At 33.9% G+C, this 18,257-nt stretch overlaps 1 protein-coding gene across 2 annotated transcripts in view; it reads right to left on the bottom strand.

Moving 5' to 3' along the window:
* Positions 1-18,257, bottom strand: part of LOC115880428 (nucleoside diphosphate kinase A) — a 191,670-nt gene that overhangs the window by 33,545 nt on the left and 139,868 nt on the right. The gene's annotated exons all lie outside the window — the stretch shown is intronic.

The raw sequence follows: 18,257 nt of genomic DNA, 5'->3' as shown, positions 1-18,257 counted from the left end.
TAATTCTTAAATTATTAATTTTAAAAAAATTATACTAAAACCATTAAATTCTACGTAAAAAGGTGATTTGGAAATGTTTTCATAAAAATACAAAATTTTCCACAGCAAAAAAGTTACAGCGATTTGTTAAAAATGCATATTTTTGAAAAACACCCCGTAACTCCGAAACGGTAAGAGATATCGATATGCGGTTTTCATCATCATGTTTTAGACAAAAATTGAGCTCCAGACACCGATATTAGTTTTTGTCTATCTCCTATAGAAAAGGGTGTTTCCATTTAAAAGCGTCGAATTTGACCCACCCTGTACAATAAGAAGTTTTCTAACGAGTTTTTTACACTATTTTTTCTACGACTACAAATTAGCAGCAGATTCACTCAGTTTTTTGCCAGTTTTGTGAAATAATTTGCGATGTAATGATGACACTTTTCTGGCGGCTGCGTTGCGTTTGGCGTTTCAGCTAAACATTGGAGGTTAAAAATGTTAAAATTGGCACATGTCATGTGCAAAATGACACATGTAATAATCCTTAGCACACAACAGTTTGCAAAACGCCAATTTCAGATCGAGTTTTCCGTGTGTCAAACTGCATTTTCTAGGCTAATCGTAGAAAAAAGCTTTATAAGATAGCTGTTATAAGAAGTTTACTAGAAATGGGCACTCCACCTCACCTCACTTATTTGGTCAAACAGTTCTATGAGAACAACAATGCTAAGATCAGAGCTAATAACACGTTATCGAGTGGTTTCAAGAGTAACGCAGGTGTGAGACAGGGATGTATACTCTAGCCAATCCTGTTTAATATCTACAGTGAAAATATCATGCGTCGAGTAATAGAAGAATAAAACGGTGGAATATCCGCGGGGGGCAGGAGGATAAATAACCTGAGATACGCGGATGATACCGTGATTATAGCCGCCAGCAAAGAAGAGTTGCAGGAAGTCATGACTGCACTGTGCTCTATTAGTGCAGAATATGGCTTGGAACTAAACAAGGGGAAAAATAAGACGATGATTGTTGACCGCCGCCGCAATAACCAAAGCTATTTAAACTCAAGAGATACAATTGTTTACCTTTCTCCTTCATCAGCCATTATTCTATGATAATTTCCCATCTCTCTTACACCGAAAACATTTGCCTGATTTACCTGTATATTGGTATTAGTAGGGCAAGGCGGTGCAAAAATGAGACAGTAAAAATTTGAGGTAAAAATGAGACAGTGAGTTTTTTCTATTATTAAACATCTTTTTCTAAACTCTGATTAAGTAAAAACGTTAAGTCTTCTTTTAAGTTGAGCATGCCTATATTAAATTTAAACAATTATGGCACAGAAAATATCAAACATGATGTATTTGAAGGAATCACAAAAACACTCATAAAACTTTCAAATAAAAGGCGCTAACTTTTCCCGCCACGGCAGCCTAAATTGTCGGAGCGACTCGTTTAAAGTCGGAATATTGTTGTGTTTGTCTTGTGATGCGTTGGAACCATGTGCAACAGTCTTTCTTTGATACCTGACCCGAGCGCTCGTAAAATTATTCTGGGGTAAAATTGAGACTTGTGTGGGGGTAAATGTGAGACACCTGTTGGAGTAAAAATGAGACAGGTAAAATTTGCGTTTTCTACTAGTAACTTATTATTATTCTAGGATAACTGGAATTGTTTTCAAAATGCCTAGAACATACGTTCCTAAATTAAAAAAATATACAGCAAAAGACTTAGAAGAAGCCATAAATCTTGTTAAACAAGGGAAGCTTGGGGTAAGAGAGGCAGCACGACAATTTAGAATCGACAAGTCCAAGCTTAGTAGGTCGCTTAACAACAAAAATAAGTCGAAACAAGGTAGAAAGCAAGCCTTATCAGTGGATCAAGAAGCTGATCTAACCCAAAAGATCACCGTGATGGCTAAATGGGGATTTGCTGTATCCAAAGAAGAAATTAAACGTGTTGTTCAAACTTACGTCAATGAAAATAATTTAAAAACCGTTTTTAATAATGGAAAACCCGGAGATGACTGGTTTCGGACGTTCTGCAAAAGGAATGGACTAAGTCAAAAAAAGATGGAACAGTTGGAAAAGTGCCGAAGAACTGCAACCAGTGACCCCTTTATCATCTATTCCTTTTATGATAAACTTGGGGAAACAATTAAGAAACTGGGATTACAAGATAAACCCTCACATATATTTAATCTAGACGAAACTAGTTTTAATTTAGATCCCGGTAGAGTAAAGGGTGTTCAGCGATAGGTAAGTTAGGATTGTAATACTTAAACTATTTTTAATCTAATCCACTTGTTTTGGATAGGACAAAGGGTTCATCGGAGTATCGAAGGTTCCGGAAAAGAAAATGTTACAACAATGGCCTGCATTTCGGCAAACGGAGATCTCTTGCCGCCCTTAATAATATATCAAGGACAAAATTTATGGAGCACTTGGAAAGGAACGCAAGACATTGAAAATACATGCTATGCTGTATCCGACAAGGGATGGATGACAACAGCGGTTTTTAATTCTTGGTTTCAAAAGTTCTGCAAGATGGTCCAGCAAAGACCCCTTCTTGTTATAATGGACGGGCATGTTTCTCACTTGGCTACAGGGACCATAGAGCTTGCCATCCAGAATAACATTACCTTATTTAAACTACCACCACATGCGACTGACCTTTTGCAACCATTAGACAAATGCTGTTTTGGACCTTTAAAATTAAAATGGAATCAAAAACTTATAGAGTGGCAAAGATTAAACCAAAGGAAGCTCACCAAATGTGAGTTTGCAAATATGATCTGTGAACTATGGAATGAGGGAATTTCACGAGATGTCATAAAACGATCGTTTGAAACTACTGGTCTGTATCCCTGTTCTAAGGAAAAATACCCAAAAGAAAGACTTAATGAAGTGAAGCTAAAAAGATATAACGAATGTGCACAACGAGATACTGTACTAAATAGTAGTATGTATAATTTAAATGCCGAAGAGGCTGAAATTGAAACAGTTGAAGAACCTAATAGAGAAGATAAACACAGAGAGGGAGAAGAAAAGATAACAGAACCCGAGGAAAACCAGATAATAAATGAAATTAATTTGGCATCCACATCAAATATTTCAATCGCGGGCACAGCTTCATCGTCCACCACGTTCGAAGAAATTTTGCTTGCCAAAATCAATAAAACAAATCCTGAGACTAAGACAAGACGTAAGATTAATTCAAACTCTGCGGTTCTTACGAGTGCTGAATATTTAGAAAGCATTAAACAAAAAGAAGTCATTCAAAAAGGTAGAGTTCAAACAAAAAAGGTACAAAAGAAAAATATTCAAAAAATAGATCGAGTTCCAAGTTCTTCCTCAGAAAGTGAAGCCGAAGGCATTATTCTTCAAGACGAAAGTGATGTGGATGATATGACGTTAGCTGATCTAGTTGAATCCAATTCAGATAACGAATTTGACACCTGCTCAAATGAGATACATTCCGGAGACTATGTTTTAATAAAGTTTGCTACAAAAAAGAAACTGGTACATTACGTTGCGTTAGTAGAAAATATCAAGGGAAGTGAGTACTGCGTATCGTATATGCGTCGACAAGTGAACAAATTTGTATTTCCCACCGTGCCTGAAAATTATAATGTGGACAAAGACGATATTGTAATGAAATTACCCTCCCCTAGTTGCCAAGGAGGAACCGCTAGAATGTCCCAAAAGCTTGCTTTTCCGATAGACTTTCAAAAGTTTTCTGTTAATTAGCTAAATGTTTTATTATACTTACCCTACGTTCTATTTTTTAAGTAGAATTTACTTATTAGTTTACTTTGACTTGTTTTGTTAAACAGTATTATGAGATTTTTCCCATTTTTTGAAATTAAAACAGTACAAATTAATAATTCACAAAATGTTGTGTGTCTTATTTTTATACTTACCTGTATCAGTCTTTCCCCAGATCGAATAATATGATGGAAACCTTCGTTTTACACCCTGTCTCATTTTTTTCCAAGCATGTCTTATTTTTGCCCCAACGACAGGAAAAAAATGAGACAGAGATTTATTTTTTTTATTAAAGAAATACTTGTTTTTATGACATTTGGTGAATATAATGTAATTTCCCGTGAAATTTTACCCACTTTAGGTATTTTTTTATTTACTTTAAGGTTTTTTTAATGGGAAAAAAATAAAAAGATATGTAAAATGTCCCATTTTTACCCCACCGCGCCCTATTCGATTAAATAGCACAACCAATTATTAAGTAATAAATAATTTCGTTATATTTTTGTAATATATCAGCTACATTAATTTGCTAACGTCAGTTTTTTCATTTAATGCTTAACTGCTTTACTATTATAAGTTTTATAATGGAATAAAAATATCATGGTCGTGTGTCTTTTAATAATAAAAAGCAGTTTGGCAACGTCAGTCTTAGAAATATGCCAGCGTAGTACAACGTATTTCGAGGATGAATGGAAAATCCTAGATTCTCCTTTTGCGATGTTGCTATGCCGCCGATCAAGCTCCATATTCTTTATTTGCAGTATTATAGTATTTTTGCGTTATTTTGTGGACTTCTGTGGACATTAATTTGAAAATATGGTGCATTCATGTATTGTGTACAAGAGAGTGTATCATTTAAATCCAAATTTAACTTTTCACCGGTAAATACAAATAAGTAGGGTTAGGTATATTACTATATCCTATTCTCTGTAGATCAGAGGCGTACCTAGACATAAAAAATCTCTAAGTTATACTTTTAGGTTTATTTTTTAAATCATACATTTTTTAAACCGCCTGTAATTTATAAACAACATCTATTTTCGAAAAACCGTACTTTCTTATAAGAATAAATCTAATCTAGGTACCAACTTGGGTTTGACAAACCATTACCTACCTTTTGTGAAAATTTTATTGGGGTGTACCAAAGATGGAATTTTGCGGCCTTACTTTTTTTGTTGCCGCTACAATTTTATAAGGCTTTTGTTTTAAATTTTGGTTGCTATAATGTAAATGGACATCTTTTGACATACATATAATTAATGTTCTTATTACATGAATTTTATGACTTTCTTACATTTTATTGTATTAAAATTCCTTGCACATGCACTTTTTATTAATTATAAACAATATGAATTTTCCTTTGCAAACAAAAGAAAAAAAACTAAATATTTTTTTAAACTAAGAACCGTTTACTAAACAATCACCATTTTATTTTATTTATGATTTTGTAAAATTATCGCTAGACTTTTCTGATGACTGTGTATTATAATATCAAATAATTTTGTTTAGATATACACATACCGTATGATCGAATAAAAACGGCGTCCAGTTGGCTTGGATATGACGATCGATGGCATTTCCTATATAAATTTACATATAAAATGATAGCGATCTTCATTTCATAGCCATCGCTGACGCCGTTTTTATTCGATCATACGATATAATATACATCTTATAATTTCAATTCTGATGTACTGTGTTTGAAACATCCCTAAAATGAAAGTTAAGGTAAATAAATGTTGAATTTTCTTACTTCTTATTCCTTCATTAATGAACAATTGTGAACTAATAAAAATTATAAGGCACATTTTAAATTTTATTCACTGTTTTTTATTGTAGTTGTAAAATTCATATAAATATATAATTATAAAGTTTGTATTATTTTATATATAAAATATTGTGTTATTAGGTTAAAATAACTATTTTATTTTGTTATTGCTAATAGAGGGAATCTCATTCGCCGGAGACGAACAAGGTTTGGAACAAGATATTGAAACTGCATTTACTAATACACCTAAAATTTTATATTTTATTTAATAAAATAAAGTAAAAAACGCTTATTAATTTTTTAATCGTTATTCTTATGTGAAAAGCCATCTTATAATTAAAAATTATGCCCGTTTTTATTTTATTTCGCTATCCTCCCTCAACTTATTTTTTTACAATGCGACAAATATGTAAGATGTAAGTTTTATTATTATTTTATTTTAATTTATTAAACAATTATTTTAATTTCCTTAAAATACTGTCGGTCGATCAGCACGCCACTGGAAATTGACCTCAAACGTCTAATCTTTGTACACAACTACATTGTTGCCATCGAGCAGATACCCCTATTTCCTTCTCTATCCATTCTCTCTTGCACTTGTTGATTTTCGCAAACCAATGTGTGATGAAGCTTTAGAGCGTTTTATGAATGGATCATTGTATCTCCCGAGTTTAAATATCTTTGGCAATAACAAACCTGATGTCCGAACCGTAGCTGGATACGAGGTTGTGAGCCAGTTCAACTATTTAGGCTCCATGATAGCAAACTCTGGAGGATGCGAGGCTGAAATCAGGCGCAGAGTGGCAATGGCCAGGAATGCAACAACAAAGCTGACTAAGATATGGAAGACTTCAGCAATCACCCGAAAAACTAAACTGCGCATTGCGAACTCCCTCATATTCCCTATAGCTATGTATGGCTCCGAAACATGGACACTAAAGGAAAGTGATAAGCAAAGAATAAATGTCTTGGAGATGTGGGTATATCGACGGCTGCTGCGAATACTATGGACGGCTCATCGAACAAACATTTCCATTATAGTTTCCATAACTAAAAATTGAGACACGGCTGGTTACCAGATTAAATCAGTCAATCCTCCGATATTTTGGCCATATTGCCAGGAGTGGCACCTCAATTGAGAGACTGAAGGTGGAGGGGAAGGTAGACGGAAGACGATCACGTGGATGGTCACCTAAGCGGTGGGTAGACCAAGTCAAAACCCCAGTGGGCCACAGCCTCCCCGAAGCTTCACATATGGCGCAGTGTCGAACAACTTGGTCCGAGGAAGTGAGGGGAATCAACACATGATGTCACCATACTCTCACGTAGAGTGAAGGACTGAAGAGAGAGAGTTATAAGAAATTTATTAATCACAGAATTTAAAAAAAATAATGATGTCATTTTGTAGTCTAGATTTATGAAACAAATCGTATTATTACCTATTTTTATTTAAATTCAGGGCAAAATGTCATGGGAATTTTTAAATTTCCGATGCGGTAGAATACATTATTCATTCAAAGTAATAATAATTCTACATTTGTACTGAATTTAACGGTCACATTTATGAGTATATATTTCTCATTGTTTAGGACAATAAAACATCTATGCAGGAAGGCAAGAATAAAACATTAAACTTGTTTCATTGTTGTTTTACGTTATACAAGGTATTCATTCTGTGGACATAGAACTAGAAAAGTGCTTCGTTTGCCAGTTAGAGGGCGTCACATTTAAAAAAAATTGTAATGTGCACATATCTGAAGTGAAACTTCTTACTAAGAGCTATTAAATTGGAGAATTTGAAGGACATGTTTGAAAAAGTGACAACACACAAAAAAGTGACAAGAAGAGAAAACAATTTGAACCTAACCAACAATTCGTATTTATAGTGGTTTACAGTAATTTTGTTAAATTATACGAATATTCTCGTTGATTATTGGTTTGAAGTAAATATGACGATGTCGTCCAATGAAAATGCGAGTTGCTTAACTTTAATAATTTAATTCTGAGCTAGCAAATGAGCTAAATGCTTTACCTAGTAGTGATGTAAAAATTTTAAGTAATCGTTACAAAGTAACAGTTACTTTACGAGGACTCGAAGTAACGCTTACTATTTGAATTTAGGACTCGTTACTCGTTACTAAGCTAATTCGTTACTTTTGCGCCGACAGTAATCGTAATCCCTGGAAAATCTCTAAACTCGATACTGAAATATTCCTTACTTCGACTTTGCTTCGACGTAGGTCTAGTTGTTATCAATATGTTTATGTTTAAAGTGTTGACTTGACGCCGGCCGGTGTTTTGGATGGCAAATGTGTGATATTTTTATTACAATTATTATGATTGGCTCATGCCGACCCGGAGGCGGTCTGTCCCTTTGCCGTTTGTTGTCGCTTTTTATTTATAGAATAGAATTGTTTATTTAGATTAACATGTCTTAGATATTAATTAAAAATGGATTCACGTTAGTCACAAAAAATGTTAACATGTGAAAAAGCAGAGCAAATATTTTTCTTCTTCAAAAGAGAATAAATATTTCGCCGTATATACACTGTAAGAAAATCTACAAAATAAGAATAGTAATTTTTAGTAAACACTGCTGGGCGTTAATCCAAAGGACTTTTTTGAAGAGATGAATCCGTCACAGAGGAATACACATTTTTTTAATATTTTTACATTTTAACAAAAATATATACATTTTTTTTTATTTTTACTCTTTAATGTTTGCCTATTTATTAATGTAATACAAAGAGAGAGAGTGAGAAAATATAAAAAAATACTTTATATTTATTATACACATATTTTCTTTGTTTGATTTTTTTCTTTTATTTTTAATTTTATTAATAGTACATAGTTTTATTTAACATATCATTATAAAAATATTATACATATTATTAAAAACATATTATTCAGTACTTGAATACCGAGTATTGAAATTATCCTATTAAGCCCTTACAATAGAAGAAAGTAAAGACCCCTTATAGGTTAAACCGAGCATGCAACGAAGATCGCCGCGCACAATAAGTAACGAAGTTCCACGTCAAGCCCAAGTCTTCCAACCTGTACACAAAACAACGATTATAAAGTAACGATACTAAGTACCAAAGTAACGAGTAACTAAAGTAACTAAAGTAACGAGTCTAAAGTAACGAGTCCTATTACCAAAAGTAGTAGTTACGAGTCCATAAAAGTAACTAAAGTTTACATCACTATTACCTAGACCGTCGTTCAGAAGCTACAAACCTATCGATGAAAATATGCATGAAAATTTACTTCCTACTACACAACCAGAGGATATTGGTACCCAGGTACAGTATCAAGTTTATTATAATGTGTTTCTTAGCTTTAAATCAAATGTTCTTTGGTGTTTGCGCGATCCGTACCACTTTTTTTTCTCGCTAGCTGGTGCGTCAAAGCATGGTCATGTTCGTGTCGTGTGAAGGCCTTGAATACTTACTCCCTTCGCGCGTAAAGAAGTTTCACTTCAAAAATTAAGTCTTTTAAGATATCTTAAAAACCGATATTCCGGTTTCAATGATATTTAGATTGCTTTTGTTTTGCTAGGCGCTTAACATTTGACCGAGCATTTGACTTTCACAGAAAAATGGGTGAAAGCATGGTGAAGGCTACCCCCATAGAGGTGGGGGTACCCCTACTACTTAAGTGAGGACGGATTTCTTCTTCGTTGAAGAAATATAGATTCTAGTATTTTCTAAATTTTCCGTCTCTTGTAAAAAACTGTCAGTTTTTGAGAAAGAAAAAAATCACTTTCGGAAGCTCTACAGAATATATTTTTTTGTCGAATCAAGTGTACCGTTTCTCATGGAGCGGACCGTCCGCGCAGATCATTGTATGTATTTTTAAAATGCGACGAATTTTTTTCACCTGTGCTGTCAATCTGCGCATGTGAAACAACGTTTTTAATAATATAGCACGTCTGCGCGCAGATGGTCCGTCGACGCAACTTGAGGGATGGTCGTCGGACATAATTATCCGGACGGATCATCCGCGTCCATGTAAAAATATTCATATAAACTCATGGTACTTGTCAACCAACGGACGGACAGCGCATACGGTCCGCTCCATGTGAAACGTGTTATAGATAATGTTCAAGTTGGCAACATTGTTGGAATGTTATATTAGTGTCATAAATAATTCTTGATAGTAAGCTTTATCAATTTTAAATTATTAAACGAGTTTATTAAAAGTTGATATCTTCTAATGGAAAAACGAAGCACTTTTGTATAGAAGTAAATTTTGCCCAAATAAACTTAATTTGATTAAAAAATACGTAGTGCTTCGGTATATGTCTACGGAATATTAGGACACCACTCTGTTTGTATTTTTTATTTATTGTTGATATTTTGTGATATATTAACTATAGTTCGTATCAAATAAACTATTAGTCGCGTGATTAAGATTGACAGGCACAGCGTTTCCCACTTTTACATATTTTCTTTTAATCAAAATATTTTAGGAAACAAAAATAAATTAATTATAAACATATAAACAGTTATTATTTACATCAACAAAACTCACCTTCTTAACAGCACACTTAACACAAGGGGACATTATTACCGCTTTGCCGTTCAAAATATTGTAATAAAGTTGCGATGAGTTTTTTGTGGCTATTTGCGGCTATTAAGCCTTAAGTACCTTGTACACTTCGGACTAAAAGAGGTTCTAAAAAACAATGTTCGACTGCAAGGTCTGCTAGTAAACATTTTTAAGCTTAAAGTATCACAACACAGCTCATTTAAACTAAAAACTCTTAATACAAAACTAAAGTGTCAAAACGAATGACAATGTCAGGAAATAAATAAATAAATGTGGCAACTTCACATTTTTTAGAGCAGGGCTACCACCTGAATTCCCAGCGGGAAATAAAAAGTCTAGTTAGTCAGCCCGGCGCCGAATATATGGCAATATTCAGAATTCATGTTGGCAACAATGAATTAAATCGCGCCCTCGATTACGTAACTAAAAGTTTAAATAATTATTTTGATTCCATTTCAAAATTTTCACAATTAATTGCAAAACAATTTTTAGAAAAATGGACTTGCATTTTAGTTCAAAATTCCTATTTTACCCTATCATATTATATTATGCTTTCCAAAATACGTTATTAACTATTATTAAGTTTGTAATTAAAATTTCTTTGTTTTATAGTTTATGTTGCTAATAAATTTTATCTAAACTTTCTATCTCAAAATAGTAAAAACCTAAGAACATATCGTTGAGCTTCAATTTAACAAGGAAATTCATTTCATTCACATAAATAATAAAGCAAATTATCCTCTGTATGGTTTTCATACAATGAAGTGAGCTTTCTCCTAATCATAAGAGACACTTGTTAATTCTTAATAAACAATTAACTGTAACAATAAACAGATATCATCCATATTGTAATAGAAAGTTTATAAAATGTTTCAGACATTTCCAGTAGCCATATGCCATATGTTTCAGGTTACATTATATTTTTAAAAGAAATGGCTCAGCTATATCGGATCATGGTGGTTCCATCATGTCTCAAACGTATCGATCCTTGAAGAAGCTAACTGCGAGAGTATTGGAGTCATGGTAACAAAATCCCGCTTAAGATGGGCTGGTCAAGTATGCAAAATGCAAGAAAACCGCATACCAAAATCTCTGCTTTACGGTGAGCTTGTAGACGGTAAGAGGAGGCCGGGTGGACAAGTGAAAAGGTACAAGGACATTTTCCACGAAAACTTAAAGGGAATTAACATGCAGAATGAGTGGGAAAAAGCAGCTCACAATAGAACTCAATGGAGAAGAGTTGTAAACTCAATTAACAGCGACGCGACAACCCCAATAAGAGGCAACAAAGCAATGAGATTTTTGAATGTCCGGAGTGCGGTAAGCAGATAACATCACGTATCGGGCTTTTCAGTCACAGGAAAGCTGATGAAAGAAAACGCCTTGCGTGACCATCTTCTTTATGTGTGTCGAATACTCGTCAGCGAGTAACGGCTGTATGTATGTATGTACAGGTATCTGAACGGGACAATGAAAAATAACTCGATCATCGAATATTAATTATTAAACTGTGACCTAGTCCATTCTAGGAGACATTACAAGTAGAGGCTGGATGAGATCCGATATCTTGTAAGAGTCGCTTTAGACTTTTAGGCATTAGCTATGTCGCTAGGCCATAATGACTGAAGACAGTGGTTCAGAATCCGCCTAAATAAAAACAAAAAAAAGTTAAAAGATAAATAAAAAAAGTAAAAATTTAAGCAAAATTAATTTTTTGATTTTTTTGGTTTATTTTTATTACGTTTTTTTCAGGGTTGGCCGATATAATATATCCAGTGATATAGATCATGATATATATCTGATATTTATTGATTGATATATATCATCAAAGATTCTTAGGACAAAATTTAACACAGTTTCAAAAACAACAGGCTTTCGATCTTCTAAATTCAATAAACTCAGAATTTGTTCTGCTTGTTATGGCTCTTACTACAAAATCTTGTCCATTTCTAAAGTAATTATTTTCCGCACAATTCCAAACAACAAATCCAATGATTTGGTGCAAATCGGTTGCAATTCCTGACTCAAATTGGCCAGAAAAAGAATTATTCTTACAACTATTTGAGAAGTTATTCAGTGCAGTAGCGGCAACAGCTGGTTTAGAAAGATTTTTTTCGAGCTTTTGAATAATTCAATCAAAATTAAGAAATAGGCCACGAAAAAGCTAGTAAACTGGTATTTATTTTAAAATGTTTAAATCAAAATACCGATAAAAAGCCGTAAGCTTGGACTGGGTCTTGTCAAACGATGAACTAGCTGCTTTAAGTGAAGATAATAATGACGATGATATTCCTGTTGCCCGATTTTTAGTTACTTACAAATTTACCTGCAAATTTATCAAACACAAAGTTTTTTATTATATATTTTAGGAAAAATGTTTTTTAGTCTTGTTTTTGTGATTTGAAACTAAAGTTTGATTTTTGATATACCAAAATAAAGGTATTTTGTATTTTAGCCCAGGAACAAAATCTTTATTTCTGATATACCGGGTGCGTCTCAAAAGTGTCTCACCCCGATAACTTTTTTATTTCTTTTAGTTAAAAAAAACGAGATTTGGTATGATAGATCATGACACAAATTAGGATTGATTGACGTATTCAATTGTTTTCGGTCACTTCCGGTTTTACCGGAAATAACTACAACTTTTGATTTTTAAATATCACCCCCGGGATTTTTTTACTTTATTCGATAGATCACTCTGAATAGAATGACATATCATATGTCAACTTTTGACATTTTCGTATATGGTTTATTTGAAATTATAACTTGCGGTTTGTGACGAAAATTTGACTTGAAATACCAAGTGTCTGGGATCAAATTATTCGTAAAAATTGCTTTTTTCAAATATGCTAATGAGCCACCCTCGTTCCATTTGAAAAAATTGAGATCTTATTAAAAATACGATTTGGGCATTTTCTAACTGGCCAGGACACTAAAAACATTAGACCATCAAATCTATTTTTCCAAGACTCCTTGATGAAGAATTAGTGTTTTTAACATAGCCATGACACTCTAGATTGAATTTTAAAATAAAATATTTTATTAAGCGAGAATGTCAAAAGTTGACATATGATATGTGTCATTTTCTATCGAATAAAGTAAAAAAATACCGAGGGTGCCATTTAAAATTCAAAAGTTGTAGTCATTTCCGATGAAACAGGAAGTGGCCAAAAACAATTGAATACACCAATCAATTCTAATTTATGTCATATACTAACATACCAAATCTCGTTCTTTTATCTGAAAAATAAAAAAGTTATAGGGGTGAGCCACTTTTGAGACGCACCGGGTATACCTATATCAGATATGATATATATCCGATATTATGATATTTTGATATTTATATAAATATCATGATATTTACCAACCCTGTTTTTTTTTATTCTTATACATTGTTTATTATATAATCTGAAATTTATTTTCTATACCCTTCTCTAACCTTTTTTACCTCCTACCTTTTTTCCGAAAATTATCTTTCCGTCGCGTCTAATATCCAAATTGCAGAAAATACGAATATTCGCATATTAAAACCATCTTTTTGATCTCCGCCGCATTTTTCAAGAGTTTTCTTTGCCAGACTAAGAGGGTGATAAATGAGAGCGCAGGGCGCACACCACTGCAGCTTCGAGGGCTCTCGCAGAGAGAGGGAGAAAATTAAGAGACCACTCGGATTTAAAATTTAAACGAAGGGTAAAAACCGGTAATATGTTGTCCTAATTAATTAAAACAGCCCTGGGTTCTCCTTTTCACTCGCATGTAGGGATTTCATTTAGTTGGGTGTACAGGGTGTCCCAGAAATAAGTGGAAGTATTTTAACCTGGTAGTATAGCTCTGGTAGTTAGTTAGAAAACATTGAAAAAGTTTTGAATGCCGCTTGTTCAGTTTTCGGAAACTTGTTTATAGTGCTTCGAGAGAATGAAATGCTGCCACTTCTTAAGTTATCCTCATTCTGTATGTTTATAAGTTAAAAATTCACATTTATAAATTCATACAGAAAAATTCCAAATTTTTTTTTAAATTTCAAATTTTCAATTTTTTTTTCGCGAAAAAATCTCATAATCTTGTTTCTGGGGTCGAAATATACTACCCCTAAAATATTTGCACTTATTTAAGACTCACCCTGTATAAACATATATACTAACATAATAAGGTTATACTAGGGTTGGCATTTCTAGCCTTGGGTGCCGATTTTCGTGTGTACGAAGAGTATTGTCAACAAGTTTAGCACAATGAGATGTACTGAATAAAGAAAGAAAGTATTTTCCCAAGCGCATGGAATTTAGAGCATGAAATCAGAGGTTATTAGTTTAAGTGTTTATGTAATAAACACTTCGTATTTTTGCCCTCTCCTACTTACTAGATTGCCATAGCGATTCACTCCTATACATGTAAACGCCGACCCAAGGTTTCGCCTGTGGTTTCGCTCGTCAGTAGGGTATAATTGTGTGTAGTCTTTGGTATAATATAATTAATAATAATATACCGATTTGGTCATTTTAGAAGTGTGATCTGGATTTTAACGTGTAAAGCCAGTCCCACACGATGTGTCAAACGACTTCCAACTTCCAACGTTGGACACATGAACATGTGTCATATCGTGTAGGAGACACACTTGTGAATTGCAATATTGTCGAAGCATATGCCAAATGATGCGTCCAACGTTGGTTCCGACGGTTCCGACCAAGCTAACAGAGTTCCGTTGGCTTAAGACAGAGAATAATATAAAAGAGAGACAAAATCAAAAGCGGCATACAGTGTTGCCGGTTTTACGTTTGTAGCAAAATTTGTGTAAAAAAAAATAAAGTAATTTAAAAACTTTCATGTATACTACTGAAATGAAGATAATATATCTAACCTAAATATAATCTAAGGGTTGTACAATAGGAAGCGACCACAGAATGGTTAGAGCGACGGTTAGGATAGACTTGAAAAGAGAAAGGTCAAAGATGGTTCGACAAAACAAAAATACTAAATGGAACCCCCCTAACAGTGACTCCAACTATGCAGATTCCGTTACAGCTTTCCTGGAAGAACGGACCTTAAACAGCCAACACGATATTGAGATTAGCAATATTGTTGAATCCATTAAAGAAGCGGAAGTACAACACTGCCAACAAATTAATAACAAACAACAAAAACTCACCCAAAATACAAAGAATATGATATCTTTTTGAAAAGAAATGTTAAAACAAAATAACAGAAACTCTGAAGAGCTGAGACAATTGAACAAAACAATATCTAAAGAAATCAGAAAGGACGTAAGAAAATTTAATACAAATAATATAAGGCGAACTATAGAAGAGAATAAAAGTATGAAGGTGTTGCGGGGAAAACTATCAAATGGAAAGAGAGAGATCTTTAAACTAAAAGACAACCAAGGGGTCGTAACAGCAAATAGAGAAAGGCTGTTGAAAATATCAGAAAACTTTTATACTGAACTATACACAAGTAATCACCAACAAACATACAACAGTCAACAACGTCTGTGCAAAAAGATAGTTAACCAGGGATCAGAGGATATACCGGAAATAACTACAGAAGAAATCAGAAACTCCTTAAAAGAAATGAAAAATAACAAAGCCCCGTGCGAGGACGGCATAGTGATTGAGGCTGTAAAACTCGGAGGAGGAACACTATTAAAATGGATTAAAGACTTATTTAATATATGCCTTGAAAAAGGAATAATCCCGTCTCAATGGAACAACGCCATAACGATACTTCTCCATAAAAAGGGCGATAACACCGAGCTTGAAAACTATAGACCGATAAGCCTTCTTTGTCACTTGTATAAGCTGTTTACCAAAATCATTGCCAAACTACGAATAATAAAATAATAAAATACGAGTAAAACGCAAATAATGACAAACTTAGTGCTGACACAGAACATCAGAATAGGTGACGCCGACATAAAAGAAACACATATATACAAATATCTCGGGCACGAAATACAAAAATCGGAAAGAACAACCAAACACACGAGATACAGCGCAGAATAGGTTTGGGTTGGGCTGCTTTTGGCAAACTGCGGGAGACCTTTAAAAGTGATATACCCATATGCTTGAAGAGGAAAGTTTATGAACAATGCGTCTTGCCGGTAATTACATATGGAGCGGAAACTCTAACATTAACGAAAAAGTCAGCAGAAAATTTAAGAGTAGCCCAGAGAGCCATGGAGGGAGTCATGCTTGGAATAACTAAAAGAGGCAAAATTCCTAATAACACTATCAGACAAAAAACCAAAATTAAAGACATAGTGGAACACGTAACTCGAATGAAATGGAGATGTGCAGGTCATGTGGCGAGAACATCTAAAGACAGGTGGACTAGAAGATTGTTAGAATGGCGACCTCGAGCAGATAAACGTAGCAGAGGCAGACCACCGACACGCTGGACCGATGATGTAAAGAGGATTGCTGGAAATTGGATGATGACAGACCAAAATCGAGAGACATGGAGAAATATGGAGGAGGCCTACATTCAGCAGTGGACAACGAAGGCTACATGATGACGATGATGATGAAATATAATCTATTACATCTGCAGTAAAATGAGTAACTAATTGTGAAAAATAAGGTTCCAACCCTAGATGCAACATTTTCCATAAACGCCTACTTGTGCGGTTTGAACTTTTGATACAAAACCCGGCACTACCGCATAGAAAAAATGTATCAACCTAACTTTCATCTCTTTTTAACACATTTGATTTTCCATTAAGCTGCCTACATCACTGCCTTACGCGTTAAAATCCAGACCACACTTCTAAAATGATCAAATAGGTATAATAAACTTATTGACCTAGTGTGCTAAAACATAAAACATAACTAACAACAACGCCAACGGTTTCACTTTATACGAGTATGAAATAATTCAACGCATCAAATAATTAAACTATTTTAGATAAAAGAGTTTAATTAAATATCAAAACAATAAATCGTAAGTATGCCAGCCGCAACAGGTATCAATATACAAACAACAAACGCACGTTGACGGCCACGATGCCACGATTCTCGTTCGACGAGATATTGACGTACGGCTTGGAACTTGGAACATAAACTTTAGGAATTCAGAGTCCGACCCCACCGACCGACAACACGTTTCCGCCGGTGCGTCATTCGATCGCAAACTCGCACGGGATTGGCCACCACTCTCCGCAACGGCGCGGCGACGTCCGGCACCAAAACCTCTTAGAAGACTGAAGCCACAACCTTACGTATAGCAAAGGCAGTGATGCCAACTCGTTGGAAATTTTCCAATTTGTGGGAAATTTTGAAACCCATTCATTCGTTTTGTCGGATCAACTGCAGTTAGTGGGCAGTGGGTTTGAGTCTGTTTGAGGAAAGTATGTGTAGCATTTAATTTTATTTTTGAGTTGAAGTCTTTTAATTTACTAATTGGTTTGATAATGTTGCATTATTTTTGGAAAATAATTATAATATCTAGTTCTTTGGATGAAAGCGCAAATGAACAGCAACAAAAGAGCCGATATTTCTCAAGAGGAAACATTACGATTTTCTTCTTCTAATAATTATATACACTCAGCTTCTTTTAATCTTCTCTTAACATTTTTTTTTGGGTCGAAATTTCTACAATGATAGCGCTCTGTGTTTTCGTTGCGTGTGGAAACACAAGTGTCTCTTTTTAGACAGGAATATAATATAATGCAGATTATTTGTTTATGACTCCATGTAAATTTAATATGAATTTTAGGTCTAGAATGTGCATATTAAAACAGAAAGATTAAACTAAACCTTATTCGAGTACGATACCAAATACTGGATGTCACATTTAAAGTAGTGGAGAAAACTACATTTAGTTGTTTCCGAGTTATTGACTTTTGAAAATATCACTTAAACAATTTGATTTAATTAATTTTGATATGTTCAGTTTAATTTAACGATGCCATTCTACCGAAACTGTGATACTTAATAATATTTGACATTAGTTCTGAAGTTAGCATTTAGAGATGTATAAAATGAGAGTATATCAAGTCTGGGAATTACAAAATTTTCGTTTAACATTTCAATTCTTCAATTTATGTACATTGTGTATTACGATTATTGCTTAAAACTGAAGGAAGAATTGAAATAAGCAATAATATACAGGGGATTTCATTTAAAAAAAAAGTTTGATGTGACACAACTTTAGGACCGACCCTGTATACTTAAATTTACTAGTAGCTA

The sequence above is a fragment of the Sitophilus oryzae genome, unplaced genomic scaffold, assembly GCF_002938485.1.
Source record: "Sitophilus oryzae breed Bouriz unplaced genomic scaffold, Soryzae_2.0 scaffold_1623_pilon_pilon, whole genome shotgun sequence".
Classification (NCBI taxonomy): Eukaryota; Metazoa; Arthropoda; class Insecta; order Coleoptera; family Curculionidae; genus Sitophilus; species Sitophilus oryzae.
Note: the sequence above shows the minus strand (reverse complement) of the source record. Positions and strands in the feature narration are given on the sequence as shown.